This window comes from Zea mays, chromosome 2, assembly GCF_902167145.1.
Source record: "Zea mays cultivar B73 chromosome 2, Zm-B73-REFERENCE-NAM-5.0, whole genome shotgun sequence".
In the NCBI taxonomy this organism is placed as follows: domain Eukaryota; kingdom Viridiplantae; phylum Streptophyta; class Magnoliopsida; order Poales; family Poaceae; genus Zea; species Zea mays.
The window spans coordinates 24,095,972-24,110,716 of NC_050097.1; positions in this window are offsets into that span (position 1 = coordinate 24,095,972).

Sequence of the window (14,745 nt, forward strand, 5' to 3'; positions counted from 1 at the left end):
AATACAATCGAGTCGAGCCTAACTCATTAGTTGACCGAGCCTAGTCGAGCTAGGCTCATCTCTCGTTTCCAACCCTACTCCTCATCCTGAAACAAGTTTTAAGTTATGTATAAGTCGAACTTTCTTGAATTATAAAAAAATACTATCAAAATATGTATATATAGAAGAGATAAAGTTATTAAATTGGAAAAATAAGAAAGAAAAAGATCACATCACATACAACACGCGCGTGTCTAACCAAAAGGTAAACACATTGTTGTAAAATAAATAAACTCATCCCTTCTTATCTCCTTTCAAAGAGCTGCGTGTGTCGTCTATGAAGGGTCTAAATTTGTTTTTCTTCCACATGTCTAATTTGATAAAAATAAGATTTGCCTCTTTATAGGTAACTAATGATGAAACCACAACAGGCACTATCTTGTTCTCCTTGTTGTCATCTTATATTAACACTTAATTTTTTTCATCTTTTTCTAGCCTCCACCGCTCATTCAGATTCTTCTACAACACAATATAGGACATGGATCCCCCATTGGCAAGCGATTATCTGCCACCACATGCGCCTTTGGAGGCAGTGGGATAAGAACAACCGAATGATAGGAGTAGACGCTCCGGATTCCGAGTTTAGTGTTGTGTTAGGTGATTGTTGTGCGCTAATATTTTTTTGTCGGATTATGTATCGTTGTAAGCTATTACTTTATCGAAATATATGACGTCGAGGGACATGGATAGGGAAGGGATGACAACGATGAATTTCTCGTCGAGGAATAGCTTTCCATCCTTTAAGGACGGAGTAAGAAAAAAATAGGAGGGACTGAACTAAATCACAGTAATATAGAGTCTATTCTATATTATATGTGTACACTAAAAATCTTAGGAGAGGCTCTAGTGGGGCTCCATAGGCTCGACAGCGGTAGGGGGCTCGAGCCCCGCCCACCCCACCGCTGCCTTCGTCCCTACATCCCTGTCCCTGCGACAACAAAACTCCCACAGACGCTCGCAGGGCACACTTTTCCCATTTTCATTTCCCACGTAGATAAATCTTCGACGAGGATTATCGTCTTCTCTGAAAGGGAAATAGAGAAAAACATTTTCCTAAATGATTTTGGTGGTTGAATTGCCCAACACAAATAATTGGACTAACTAGTTTGTTCTAGATTATAAGTTATACAGGTGTCAAAGGTTCAACACAAACTAATAAAAAGGTCCAAGTTAGGGTTAAAAAAGAAAGGAGCCAAAGAAACCGAAGGTTGCCCTGGTCTAGCGCACCGGACTGTCCGATGCGCCACCGGACAGTGTCCGGTGCGCCAGGGTGGATCAACTCCAACTCCTCACCTTCGGGTTTCTAGAAAAGTCACTCCATTATAATTCACCGGACTGTCCGTGTAGCACCGGACTGTCCGGTGTGCCAGCAGAGCAACGGCTACAGCGCAACGGTCGACTCCAACGGAAACCTGAAAAGCGCTACAGTGCGCGGACAGTTCGCGCAGAGTCAGAGCAGGCGCCAGAATGCGCACCGGACAATGAACAGTACCTGTCCGATGCGGCACCGGACGATCTGGTGCCCCAAGCTGTCAGAGCTCCAACGGTTGAACCCTAACGGTTGGGTGACGTGGCTGGCGCACCGGACTATCCGTTGCGCCCATCGACAGCAGCCCAACCCCAATGGTTGGTTTGGTGGTTGGGGCTATAAATACCCCCAACCACCACCACTTCAAGGCATCCAAGTTTTCAGACATTGCATTCAATACAAGAGCTCTAGACTTCACTCCAAGACACAAAACAAAAGATCAAATCCTCTCCAAGTCCCAAACTCATTCCAAAGACTTAGTGGCTTGTGAGAGAAAGACATTTGTGTTCATTTGAGTTCTTGTCGCTTGGATCGCTTTTCTTCTTCCTCCATTCTTATTCTCAAGCAACTTGTAATCAAGCAAGAGACATCAAGTTGTGGTGGTCCTTGTAAGGGGTCTAAGTGACCCGTTGATTAAGGAGAAAAGTTCACTCGGTCTAGGTGACCGTTTGAGAGAGGGAAAGGGTTGAAAGAGACCCGGTCTTTGTGACCACCTCAACGGGGAGTAGGTTTGCAAGAACCGAACCTCGGTAAAACAAATAACTGTGTCATCCACTTTATTTGCTTATGATTTGTTTTTGCCCTCTCTTTCGGACTCGACTTAGTTTCTAACGCTAACCCCGGCTTGTAGTTGTGCTTAAAGTTTGTAAATTTCATATTTGCCTATTCACCCCCCCTCTAGGCGACTTTCAATTGGTATTAGAGCCCGGTACTTCATTAGAGTCTAACCACTCGAAGTGATGTCGGGGGATCATGCCAAGAGGGAGATCGGGATCGGCGGCGACAAGTCCGCAAACTTGGGGAGAACACACTCAAGGGAGTTCAGCCACAAGCACAAGGAGGAATCCTCTTCCTCCATCAAGACACAACGGAGAGGTGACAAGAAGAAGAAGATGAAGAAAGTGGTCTACTACGAGACCGACTCTTCGTCACCCTCCACCTCCGGCTCCGAATCGGCATCTGCCACTTCTAAGCGCCATGAGCGCAAGAAGTATAGTAAGATGCCCCTCTGCTATCCTCGCATTTCCAAACGTAATCCATTACTTTCCGTCCCATTAGGCAAACCACCGGTTTTTTACGGTGAAGATTATTCTATGTGGAGTGATAAAATGAGGCATCACCTAACCTCACTCCACAAAAGCATATGGGATATTGTAGAGTATGGAGCACAGGTACTGAAGGAAGGGGACAAGGATTACAATTCAGAGGAGGTCGACCAAATCCAACACTTCAACTCCCAAGCCACTACTATACTCCTCGTCTCTTTAAGTCGAGAGGAGTATAATAAGGTGCATGGGTTGAATAGTGCCAAAGAGATTTGGGACGTGCTCAAGACCGCGCACGAAGGAGATGAGGTGACCAAGATCACCAAGCGGGAAACGATCGAGGGGGAGCTCGGTCGATTTATGCTCAACCAAGGAGAGGAGCCACAATCCATGTACAACCGGCTCAACACCTTGGTGAACAAGTGTGCAACCTCGGGAGCACAAAATGGGATGACCATGAAATGGTCAAGGTTATTCTAAGATCACTCGTTTTTCTTAATCCTACACAAGTTCAATTAATTTGTGGTGATCCTAGATACAAGCTAATGTCTCCCGAGGAGGTTATAGGAAAGTTTGTGAGCTTTGAATTGATGATCAAAGGCTCCAAACAAATCATCGAGCGAGGCGCCACCTCTACACCCGAGGTGCAACCCGTCGCATTCAAAGCGACGGAGGAGAAGAAAGAAGAGTCTACGTCAAGTAGGCTCCTCATCGACGCCTCCAAGCTCGACAACGAGGAAATGGCGCCCATCATCAAGAGTTTCCGCCAAATCCTCAAGCAAAGGAGGGAGAAGGATCACAAGCCTCGCTCCAAGATAGTTTGCTACAAGTGTGGTAAACCCGGTCATTTTATTGCTAAATGTCCATTATCTAGCGATAGTGACAGGGGCGACGACAAGAAGGGAAAGAGGAGGGAAAAGAAGAGATACTACAAGAAGAAGGGCGGCGATGCCCATGTATGCCGGGAGTGGGACTCCGATGAGAGCTCCACCGACTCCTCCTCCGACGAGGACGCCGCCAACATCGCCATCAACAAGGGTCTTGAAAGTCGCCTAGAGGGGGTGAATAGGGCGAAACTGAAATTTACAAAGTTAATCACAACTACAACACGGGTTAGCGTTAGAAATATAATCGAGTTCGCAAGAGAGAGTGAAAAACAAATCGCAAGCGAATAAGGAGTGTGACACGCGGATTTGTTTTACCGAGGTTCGGTTCTCGCAAACCTACTCCCCGTTGAGGAGGCCACAAAGGCCGGGTCTTTTTCAACCCCTTCCCTCTCTCAAACGGTCCCTCGGACCGAGTGAGCTTTCTCTTCTCAAATCAACCGGGAACAAAACTTCCCTGCAAGGACCACCACACAATTGGTGTCTCTTGCCTCGGTTACAAGTGAGTATTGATCTCAAGAAAGAATGAGAAAGAAGAAAGCAATCCAAGCGCAAGAGCTCAAAAGAACACAACAAATCACTCTTACTTAACACTAAAGCTTTTGTGGAATTTGGAGAGGATTTGATCACTTGGGTGTGTCTTGTATTGAATGCCTAGCTCTTGTAAGTGGTTGGAAGGTTGAAAACTTGGATGACTTGAATGTGGGGTGGTTGGGGGTATTTATAACCCCAACCACCAAACTAGTCGTTTGGTGGAGGCTGACTGTCGCATGGTGCACCGGACAGTCCGGTGCGCCAGCCACGTCACCAGGTCGTTGGGTTCCGATCGTTGGAGCTCTGACTGCTGGGCCCGCCTAGATGTCCGGTGGCACACCGGACATGTACTGTAGAGTGTCCGGTGCGCCACTTCGCGCGTGCCTGACTTCTGCGCGCTCTGGCGCGCATTAATTGCTTCTGCAGGTGACCGTTGGCGCGAAGTAGCCGTTGCTCCACTGGCTCACCGGACAGTCCAGTGAATTATAGCGGAGCGAATTCATGAAGCTGGCGAGTTCAGAGTCGCTTCATTCCTGGAGCACCGGACATTGTCCGGTGTACACCGGACAGTTCGGTGAATTATAGCGGACCGCCTCTGAGTTTTCCCGAAGGTGAAGAGTTTGACTTGAAGTCTCCTGGTGCACCAGACACTGTCCGGTGCGCCAGACCAGGGCTGCCTTCGGTTATCCCTTGCTCTTTTTGTTGAACCCATTTCTTGGTCTTTTTATTGGCTAAGTGTGAACCTTTGGCACCTGTATGACTTATACACTAGAGCAAACTAGTTAGTCCAATTATTTGTGTTGGGCAATTCAACCACCAAAATCAATTAGGAAAATAGGTGTAAGCCTAATTCCCTTTTAATCTCCCCCTTTTTGGTGATTGATGCCAACACAAACCAAAGCAAATATGGAAGTGCATAATTGAACTAGCTTGCATAATGTAAGTGCAAAGGTTGCTTGGAATTGAGCCAATATAGATACTTATAGAATACGCATGGATTGTTTCTTTATTTTTAACATTTTGGACCACGCTTGCACCACATGTTTTGTTTTTGCAAATTCTTTTGTAAATTCTTTTCGAAGTCCTTTTGCAATTAGTCAAATATAAATGAATAAGATTTTGCGAAGCATTTTCAAGATTTGAAATTTTCTCCCCCTGTTTCAAATGCTTTTCCTTTGACTTACACAAAACTCCCCCTTGATAAATTCCTCCTCTTAGTGTTCAAGAGGGTTTTAAGATATTGATTTTGAAAATACTGCTCTCTCTACCTTTTTGAACACAACGAGATACCAATTTGAAAAATCATACCAATTGAAAAACTCTTTTTAAAATTAGGTGGTGGTGTGGTCCTTTTGCTTTGGGCTCATGCTCTCTCCCCCTTTGGCATAAATCGCCAAAAACGGAATCATTAGAGCCTTTTCAAACTACTTTCTCCCCTTTGGCAAATAAAATATGATTGAAGATTATACCAAAGACGGAGAGATGCTCGGAGCGACGGCGAAGGATGAGTTACGTAGTGGAAGCCTTTGTCTTCGCCGAAGACTCTAATTCCCTTGTAATATACATATGACTTGGTTTGAAATTCACTTGAAAACACATTAGTCATAGCACATGAAAGAGATATGATCAAAGGTATATGAATGAGCTATGTGTGCAAATCAACAAAAGAAGTTCCTAGAATCAAGAATATTTAGCTCATACCTAAGTTTGTTAAAGGTTTGTTTATCAAGAGGCTTGGTAAAGATATCGGCTAATTGGTCTTTAGTATTAATGTATGCAATCTCGATATCTCCCTTTTGTTGGTGATCCCTTAAAAAGTGATACCGAATGGCTATGTGTTTAGTGCGGCTATGCTCAACGGGATTATCCGCCATGCAGATTGCACTCTCATTATCACATAGAAGAGGAACTTTGGTTAATTTGTAACCATAGTCCCTAAGGGTTTGCCTCATCCAAAGTAGTTGCGCGCAACAATGGCCTGCGGCAATGTACTCGGCTTCGGCGGTAGAAAGAGCTATGGAATTTTGCTTCTTTGAAGCCCAAGACACCAAGGATCTTCCCAAGAACTGGCAAGTCCCCGATGTGCTCTTCCTATTAATTTTACACCCTGCCCAATCGGCATCCGAATAACCAATTAAATCAAATGTGGATCCCCTAGGATACCAAAGCCCAAACTTAGGAGTATAGACCAAATATCTCAAGATTCGTTTTACGGCCGTAAGGTGAGCTTCCTTAGGGTCGGCTTGGAATCTTGCACACATGCATACGGAAAGCATAATATCCGGTCGAGATGCACATAAATAGAGTAACGAACCTATCATCGACCGGTATACCTTTTGATCCACGGACTTACCTTCCGTGTCGAGGTCGAGATGCCCATTGGTTCCCATGGGTGTCTTGATGGGTTTGGCATCCTTCATCCCAAACTTGCTTAGAATATCTTGAGGGTACTTCGTTTGGCTTATGAAGGTGCCCTCTTGGAGTTGCTTCACTTGAAATCCCAAGAAATACTTCAACTCCTCCATCATTGACATCTCGAATTTTTGTGTCATGATCCTACTAAACTCTTCACATGTAGATTCGTGAGTAGACCCAAATATAATATCATCAACATAAATTTGGCATATAAACAAATCATTTTCAAGTGTTTTGGTAAAGAGCGTAGGATCGGCCTTTCCGACTTTGAAGCCATTATCTATGAGAAAATCTCTAAGGCATTCATACCATGCTCTTGGGGCTTGCTTGAGCCCATAAAGCGCCTTAGAGAGTTTATAAACATGGTTAGGGAACTCACTGTCTTCAAAGCCGGGAGGTTGCTCAACATAGACCTCTTCCTTTATCGGTCCATTGAGGAAAGCACTCTTCACGTCCATTTGGTAAAGCTTGAAGCTATGGTAAGTAGCATAGGCTAATAATATACGAATTGACTCAAGCCTAGCTACGGGTGCATAGGTTTCACCGAAATCCAAACCTTCGACTTGGGAGTATCCTTTGGCCACAAGTCGAGCTTTGTTCCTTGTCACCACACCATGCTCATCTTGCTTGTTGCGGAAGACCCACTTGGTTCCTACAACATTTTGATTAGGACGTGGAACCAAATGCCATACCTCATTCCTAGTGAAGTTGTTGAGCTCCTCTTGCATCGCCACCACCCAGTCCGAATCTTGAAGTGCTTCCTCTACCCTGTGTGGTTCAATAGAGGAAACAAAAGAGTAATGCTCACAAAAATGTGCAACACGAGATCTAGTGGTTACCCCCTTATGGATGTCGCCGAGGATGGTGTCGACGGGGTGATCTCGTTGAATTGCTTGGTGAACTCTTGGGTGTGGCGGCCTTTGTTCTTCATCCTCCTTGTCTTGATCATTTACATCCCCCCCTTGATCATTGTCGTCATCTTGAGGTGGCTCATTTGTTTGATCTTCTCCCTCATCAACTTGAGCCTCATCCTTATTTTGAGTTGGTGGAGATGCTTGTGTGTAGGAGGATGGTTGATCTTGTGCATTTGGAGGCTCTTCGAATTCCTTAGGACACACATCCCCAATGGACATGTTCCTTAGCGGTTCCTTAGCGCGATGCACAGAGCCTCTTCATCACCTATCTCATAAAGATCAACTTGCTCTACTTGAGAGCCGTTAGTCTCATCAAACACAACGTCACAAGAAACTTCAACTTGACCATAGGACTTGTTGAAGACTCTATATGCCCTTGTGTTTGAATCATATCCTAGTAAAAAGCCTTCTACAGTCTTAGGAGCAAATTTGGACTTTCTACCTCTTTTAACAAGTATAAAGCATTTGCTACCAAAGACTCTAAAATATGAAATATTGGGCTTTTACCGGTTAGGAGTTCGTATGATGTCTTCTTGAGGATTCGGTGTAGATACAACCGGTTGATGGCGTAGCAGGCGGTGTTGACCGGCTCGGCCCAAAACCGATCTGAAGTCTTGTACTCATCAAGCATGGTTCTTGCCATGTCCAATAGAGTTCTATTCTTCCTCTCCACTACACCATTTTGTTGTGGAGTGTAGGAAGAAGAGAACTCATGCTTGATGCCCTCCTCCTCAAGGAAACTTTCGATTTATGAGTTCTTGAACTCCGTCCCGTTGTCGCTTCTTATTTTCTTAATCCTTAAGCCGAACTCGTTTTGAGCCCGTCTCAAGAATCCCTTTAATGTCTCTTGGGTATGAGTTTTTTCCTGCAAAAAGAATACCCAAGTGAAGCGAGAATAATCATCCACAATAACTAGACAGTACTTACTTCCGACGATGCTTATGTAAGCTATCGGGCCGAATAGATCCATGTGTAGGAGCTCCAGTGGCCTGTCAGTCGTCATGATGTTCTTGTGTGGATGATGAGCACCAACTTGCTTCCCTGCTTGGCATGCGCTACAGATCCTGTCTTTCTCAAAATGAACATTTGTTAATCCTAAAATGTGCTCTCTTTTAGAAGCTTATGAAGATTCTTCATCCCAACATGGGCTAGTCGACGGTGCCAGAGCCAACCCATGTTAGTCTTAGCAATTAAGCAAGTGTCGAGTTCAGCTCTATCAAAATCTACCAAGTATAGCTGACCCTCTAACACTCCCTTAAATGCTACCGAATCATCACTTCTTCTAAAGACAGTGACACCTACATCAGTAAAAAGACAATTGTAGCCCATTTGACATAATTGCGAAACGAAAAGCAAATTGTAATCTAAGGAATCTACAAGAAAAACATTGGAAATTGAATGGTCAGGAGATATAGCAATTTTACCCAATCCTTTGACCAAACCTTGGTTTCCATCCCCGAATGTGATAGCTCATTGGGGATCTTGGTTTTTCTCATAGGAGGAGAACATTTTCTTCTCCCCTGTCATGTGGTTTGTGCACCCGCTGTCGATGATCCAACTTGAGCCCCCGGATGCATAAACCTACAAAACAATTTTAGTTCTTGACTTTAGGTACCCAAATGGTTTTGGGTCCTTTGGCATTAGACACAAGAACTTTGGGTACCCAAACACAAGTCTTTGACCCCTTGTGCTTGCCCCCAACATATTTGGCAACTACCTTGCCGGATTTGTTAGTTAACACATATGATGCATCAAAAGTTTTAAATGAAATGTCATGATCATTTGATGCACTAGGAGTTTTCTTATTAGCCAACTTAGCACGGGTTGGTTGCCTAGAACTAGATGTCTCACCCTTATACATAAATGCATGGTTAGGGCCAGAGTGAGACTCCCTAGAATGAATTCTCCTAATTTTTCTCTCAGGGTAACCGACAGGGTACAAAATGTAACCCTCGTTATCCTGAGACATGGGAGCCTTGCCCTTAACAAAGTTGGACAATTTCTTAGGAGGGGCATTAAGTTTGACATTGCCTCCCTGTTGGAAGCCAATGCCATCCTTAATGCCAGGGCGTCTCCCACTATAGAGCATGCTTCTAGCAAATTTAATTTTTTTATTTTCTAAGTCATGCTCATTGATTTTAGCATTAAGTTGAGCTATGTGTTCATTTTGTTGTTTAATTAAAGCCATGTGATCATGAATAGCATCAACATTAATGTCTCTACATCTAGTACAAATGGAAGTATGTTCAACAGTAGATGTAGTGGGTTTGCAAGATTTTAATTCTACAACCTTAGCATGCAATGTATCATTTTTACTTCTAAGGTCGGAAATTGTAACATTGCAAACATCAAAATCTTTAGCCTTAGTAAGCAATTTTTCATTTTCATCTCTAAGGCTAGCAAGAGAAATGTTTAATTCTTCAATCTTAGCAAGCAAATCATCATTATCATTTCTAAGATTGGGAATTGAAACATTACAAGCAATAGAATCAACCTTAGCTAACAAATTAGCATTCTCATTTCTAAGGTTGTCTATAGTCTCATGGAAAGTGCTTAGCTCACTAGATATTTTTTCACATTTTCAACTTCTAGAGCATAAGCATTTTTAACTTTAACATGCTTTTTGTTTTCCTTGATTAGGAAGTCCTCTTGGGAGTCCAAGAGATCATCCTTCTCATGGATGACACTAATTAATTCATTTAATTTCTCTTTTTGTTGCATGTTTAAGTTGGCAAAAAGAGTACGCAAATTATCTTCCTCATCACTAGCATTATCATCGCTAGAGGATTCATATCTAGTGGAGGATTTAGATTTAACCTTTTTCTTTTTGCTGTCCTTTGCCATGAGACACTTGTGACTGACGTTGGGGAAGAGAAGTCCCTTGGTGACGGCGATGTTGGCGGCGTCCTCGTCGGAGTCCCACTCGCGACAAACATGGACATCGCCACCCTTCTTCTTGTAGTACATTTTCTTCTCCTTTCTTCTCCCCTTCTTGTCGTCACCCCTGTCACTGTCACTAGATAGTGGACATTTTGCAATAAAATGATCGGGCTTACCACATTTGTAGCATACTTTCTTGGAGCGGGGTTTGTAGTCCTTCCCCCTCCTTTGTTTGAGGATTTGGCGGAAGCTCTTGATGACGAGCGCCATTTCCTCGTTGTCGAGCTTTGAGGCGTCGATTGGTTGTCTACTCGATGTAGACTCCTCCTTCTTCTCCTCCGTCGCCTTAAATGCGACCGGTTGTGCTTCGGATGTGGAGGGATCATCTAGCTCATTGATTTTCTTTGAGCCCTTAATCATGTACTCAAAGCTCACAAAATTCCCAATTACTTCCTCGGGAGTCATTAGTGTATATCTAGGATTACCACGAATTAATTGAACTTGAGTAGGGTTAAGGAAAATAAGCGATCTAAGAATAACATTAACCATTTCGTGGTCATCCCACTTTTTGCTCCCGAGGTTGCGCACTTGGTTCACCAAGGTTTTGAGCCGGTTGTACAAATCTTGTGGCTCTTCCTCTTTGCGAAGCCGGAAGCGACCGAGCTCCCCCTCGATCGTCTCCCGCTTGGTGATCTTGGTTAGCTCATCTCCCTCGTGCGCGGTCTTGAGCACGTCCCAAACTTCCTTGGCGCTCTTTAATCCTTGCACCTTGTTATACTCCTCTCGACTTAGAGAGGCGAGGGGTATGGTTGTGGCTTGGGAGTTGAAGTGCTCGACTTGGGCCACCTCGTCCTCATCATAATCCTCATCCCCTACGGATGGTACCTGTACACCAAACTCAACGACATCCCATATACTTTTGTGGAGTGAGGTTAAATGGAATCGCATTAAATCACTCCACCTTGCATAATCTTCACCATCAAAAGTTGGTGGTTTGCCTAATGGGACGGAAAGTAAAGGCGTATGTTTAGGAATGCGAGGATAGCATAAGGGGATCTTACTAAACTTCTTGCGCTCATGGCGCTTAGAAGTTACGGAGGGCGCGTCGGAGCCGGAGGTAGATGGCGATGAGGTGTCGGTCTCGTAGTAGACCACCTTCCTCATCTTCTTTTTCTTGTCCCCACTCCGATGCGACTTGTGGGAAGAGGTCTTCTTCTCCTTCCCTTTCCCTTTGTTGCGGGACTCTCCCGATGAAGCCTTCCCATGGCTTGTAGTGGGCTTGTCGCCGGTCTCCATCTCCTTCTTGGCGTGTTCTCCCGACATCACTTCGAGCGGTTAAGCTCTAATGAAGCACCGGGCTCTGATACCAATTGAAAGTCACCTAGAGGGGGGTGAATAGGGCGAAACTGAAATTTACAAAGTTAATCACAACTACAACCCGGGTTAGCGTTAGAAATATAATCGAGTCTGCGAGAGAGAGTGAAAAACAAATCGCAAGCGAATAAGGAGTGTGACACGCGGATTTGTTTTACCGAGGTTCGGTTCTCGCAAACCTACTCCCCGTTGAGGAGGCCACAAAGGCCGGGTCTTTTTCAACCCCTTCCCTCTCTCAAACGGTCCCTCGGACCGAGTGAGCTTTCTCTTCTCAAATCAACCGGGAACAAAACTTCCCCGCAAGGACCACCACACAATTGGTGTCTCTTGCCTCGGTTACAAGTGAGTATTGATCTCAAGAAAGAATGAGAAAGAAGAAAGCAATCCAAGCACAAGAGCTCAAAAGAACACAACAAATCACTCTCACTTAACACTAAAGCTTTTGTGGAATTTGGAGAGGATTTGGTCACTTGGGTGTGTCTTGTATTGAATGTCTAGCTCTTGTAAGTGGTTGAAAGGTTGAAAACTTGGATGACTTGAATGTGGGGTGGTTGGGGGTATTTATAACCCCAACCACCAAACTAGCCGTTTGGTGGAGGTTGTCTGTCGCATGGTGCACCGGACAGTCCGGTGCACACCGGACAGTGTCCGGTGCACCAGCCACGTCACCAGGTCGTTGGGTTCCGACCGTTGGAGCTCTGACTGCTGGGCCCGCCTGGATGTTCGGTGGCACACCGGACATGTACTGTAGAGTGTCCGGTGCGCCACTTCGCGCGTGCCTGACTTCTGCGCGCTCTGGCGCGCATTAATTGCTTCTGCAGGTGACCGTTGGCGCGAAGTAGTCGTTGCTCCGCTGGCTCACCGGACAGTCCGGTGAATTATAGCGGAGCGAATTCCCAAAGCTGGCGAGTTCAGAGTCGCTTCATTCCTGGAGCACCGGACAGTCCGGTGAATTATAGCGGAGCGCCTCTGAGTTTTCCCGAAGGTGAAGAGTTTGACTTGAAGTCCCCTGGTGCACCGGACAGTCCGGTGCGCCAGACCAGGGCTGCCTTCGGTTATCCCTTGCTCTTTTTGTTGAACCCATTTCTTGGTCTTTTTATTGGCTAAATGTGCACCTTTGGCACCTGTATGACTTATACACTAGAGCAAACTAGTTAGTCCAATTATTTGTGTTGGGCAATTCAACCACCAAAATCAATTAGGAAAATAGGTGTAAGCCTAATTCCCTTTCAGGTCTCCTCTTCCCCAACGTCGGCCATAAGTGCCTCATGGCAAAGGACGACAAAAGAAGAAGGTAAAATCTAAAGCTTCCACTAAATATGCAACATCTAGTGATGATGCTAGCTCTAGTGATGATGAGGATGATTTGCTCACACTTTTTGCCAATCTTAACATGCAACAAAAAGAAAAATTGAATGAATGAATTAGTGTTATTCATGAGAAGGATGAACTTTTGGATAGCCAAGAGGACTTCCTTATTAAGAAAAATAAGAAGCATGTTAAGGTTAAAAATGCTTATGCCCAGGAAGTAGAACAATGTGAAAAATTAACTAGTGAGCTATGAAAGTTCTCTATGCCCGGGAACAGGATCTGGATGTCGTCTAGAGGGGGGTGAATAGGCGGATAATAATTATCACTTTAAAACTGGAAATTCTTACTCTACTCGAAGGCTGGATCGCAGTGGAATGAAAGACCCTTCGAGTAGGTTGCAGTGGAATAGAAGTTCCTGTCTTAAAATACCCTGCACTTCGAAGACAGCTTGTACCACATATAAATATAGAAGTGCAAGTATAAACAACAAATAAGACAGAAAAACAGAACACAGCACAGAGCAGAGCACACAGACACAGGGATTTATCCTGAGGTTCGGCCAAGCCTGAAATGCTTGCCTAGTCCTCGTTGGAGTTAGCCACACCTGGGCTTGGAGTCTATTTCAACTCCTTCCTCCGTTTGCTCAGATCTGTCAATATGACAGATAGAGCCTTCCACTATGTTGATATTGGTTACAACAACGCTGTGACTGCTTACAGTCTTCTTGACAGCACTTCGGCAGAGTAACAACATGCTCAAGATTTTGCTCTAGCTCTCAACAGCACTTCTCCACTCTCTAAAGGCTTATAGCTTTGCCTCCACACAACTAGAGAGATATACAAGAGAGGGAGAGAGAGAATTGATCCAAATGATGTATACACTTGTTGGCTGCACTTCTCATTTGTTTGAGGCGCCTAGGGGTCCCTTGTATAGCCCCAAAGGGACTAGGAGCCGTTGGAGCTTCATTTGGAAGCTCCGAGACTTCCCTGGTTGCGGGTGCACCGGACTGTCCGGTGGCGCACCGGACAGTGAACAGTACGCGCATAGGGCACGACAGAGAATCCACTTATTGACTGGTTTCCTTTTCTGTGGGGCACCGGACCATCCGGTGTGGAGCACCGGACCGTCCGGTGCGCCATATGGCCGTTGGCGCTCGTCGACGTGGCAGTTAGCCATTGCACGGCTGGAGCACCGGACTGTCTGGTGCCACGCGTGGATTGTGCGGTGATTTATAGTCGATGTAGCCAGATAACACCCGAGAGCGACAAGTTCACAGACCTTGCATCGGACTGTCCGGTGCACACACCGGACTGTCCGGTGAGTAGCTCCGGACCGTCCGGTGCTGCACAGATCAGCACCTTTTCTTCCTTTCTTTCTTTGTCTTCTTTTGATTCTTTTGGACTTCACTTAGCTGAGTCCCTAGCACCGAGACAAGAATGTTTAGCATATAAAATAATTGACCAAGCGTCTAGAGCTTACCTTTACTGTTTATTTGCATCTCTTTACCACTTGGTATGTTTGATGTCAATGTTGGACTCTAAACCATCAAGTCAACTTGACTTGATCTGGATTGACATATCTGAGCTCCAACCCCCTTGTTCACTTCTCGAGCTTGATCTTGAGCCTTATGACTTACACCACATAATTGTATATGTTACCTCATTGGTTGTAAGTCATGTCCTTATGTAGTGATCCTCGATGCACCATAACTCTTCTTAACTCAATCATCCTTGACTTTGCAAGTCTTCTTCTTCACCCGTGGCTTTGGGTTCCTGGTCTCCTTGACCTTCTCCCGTGCACTCGGTACCTCGAAGCTCTTC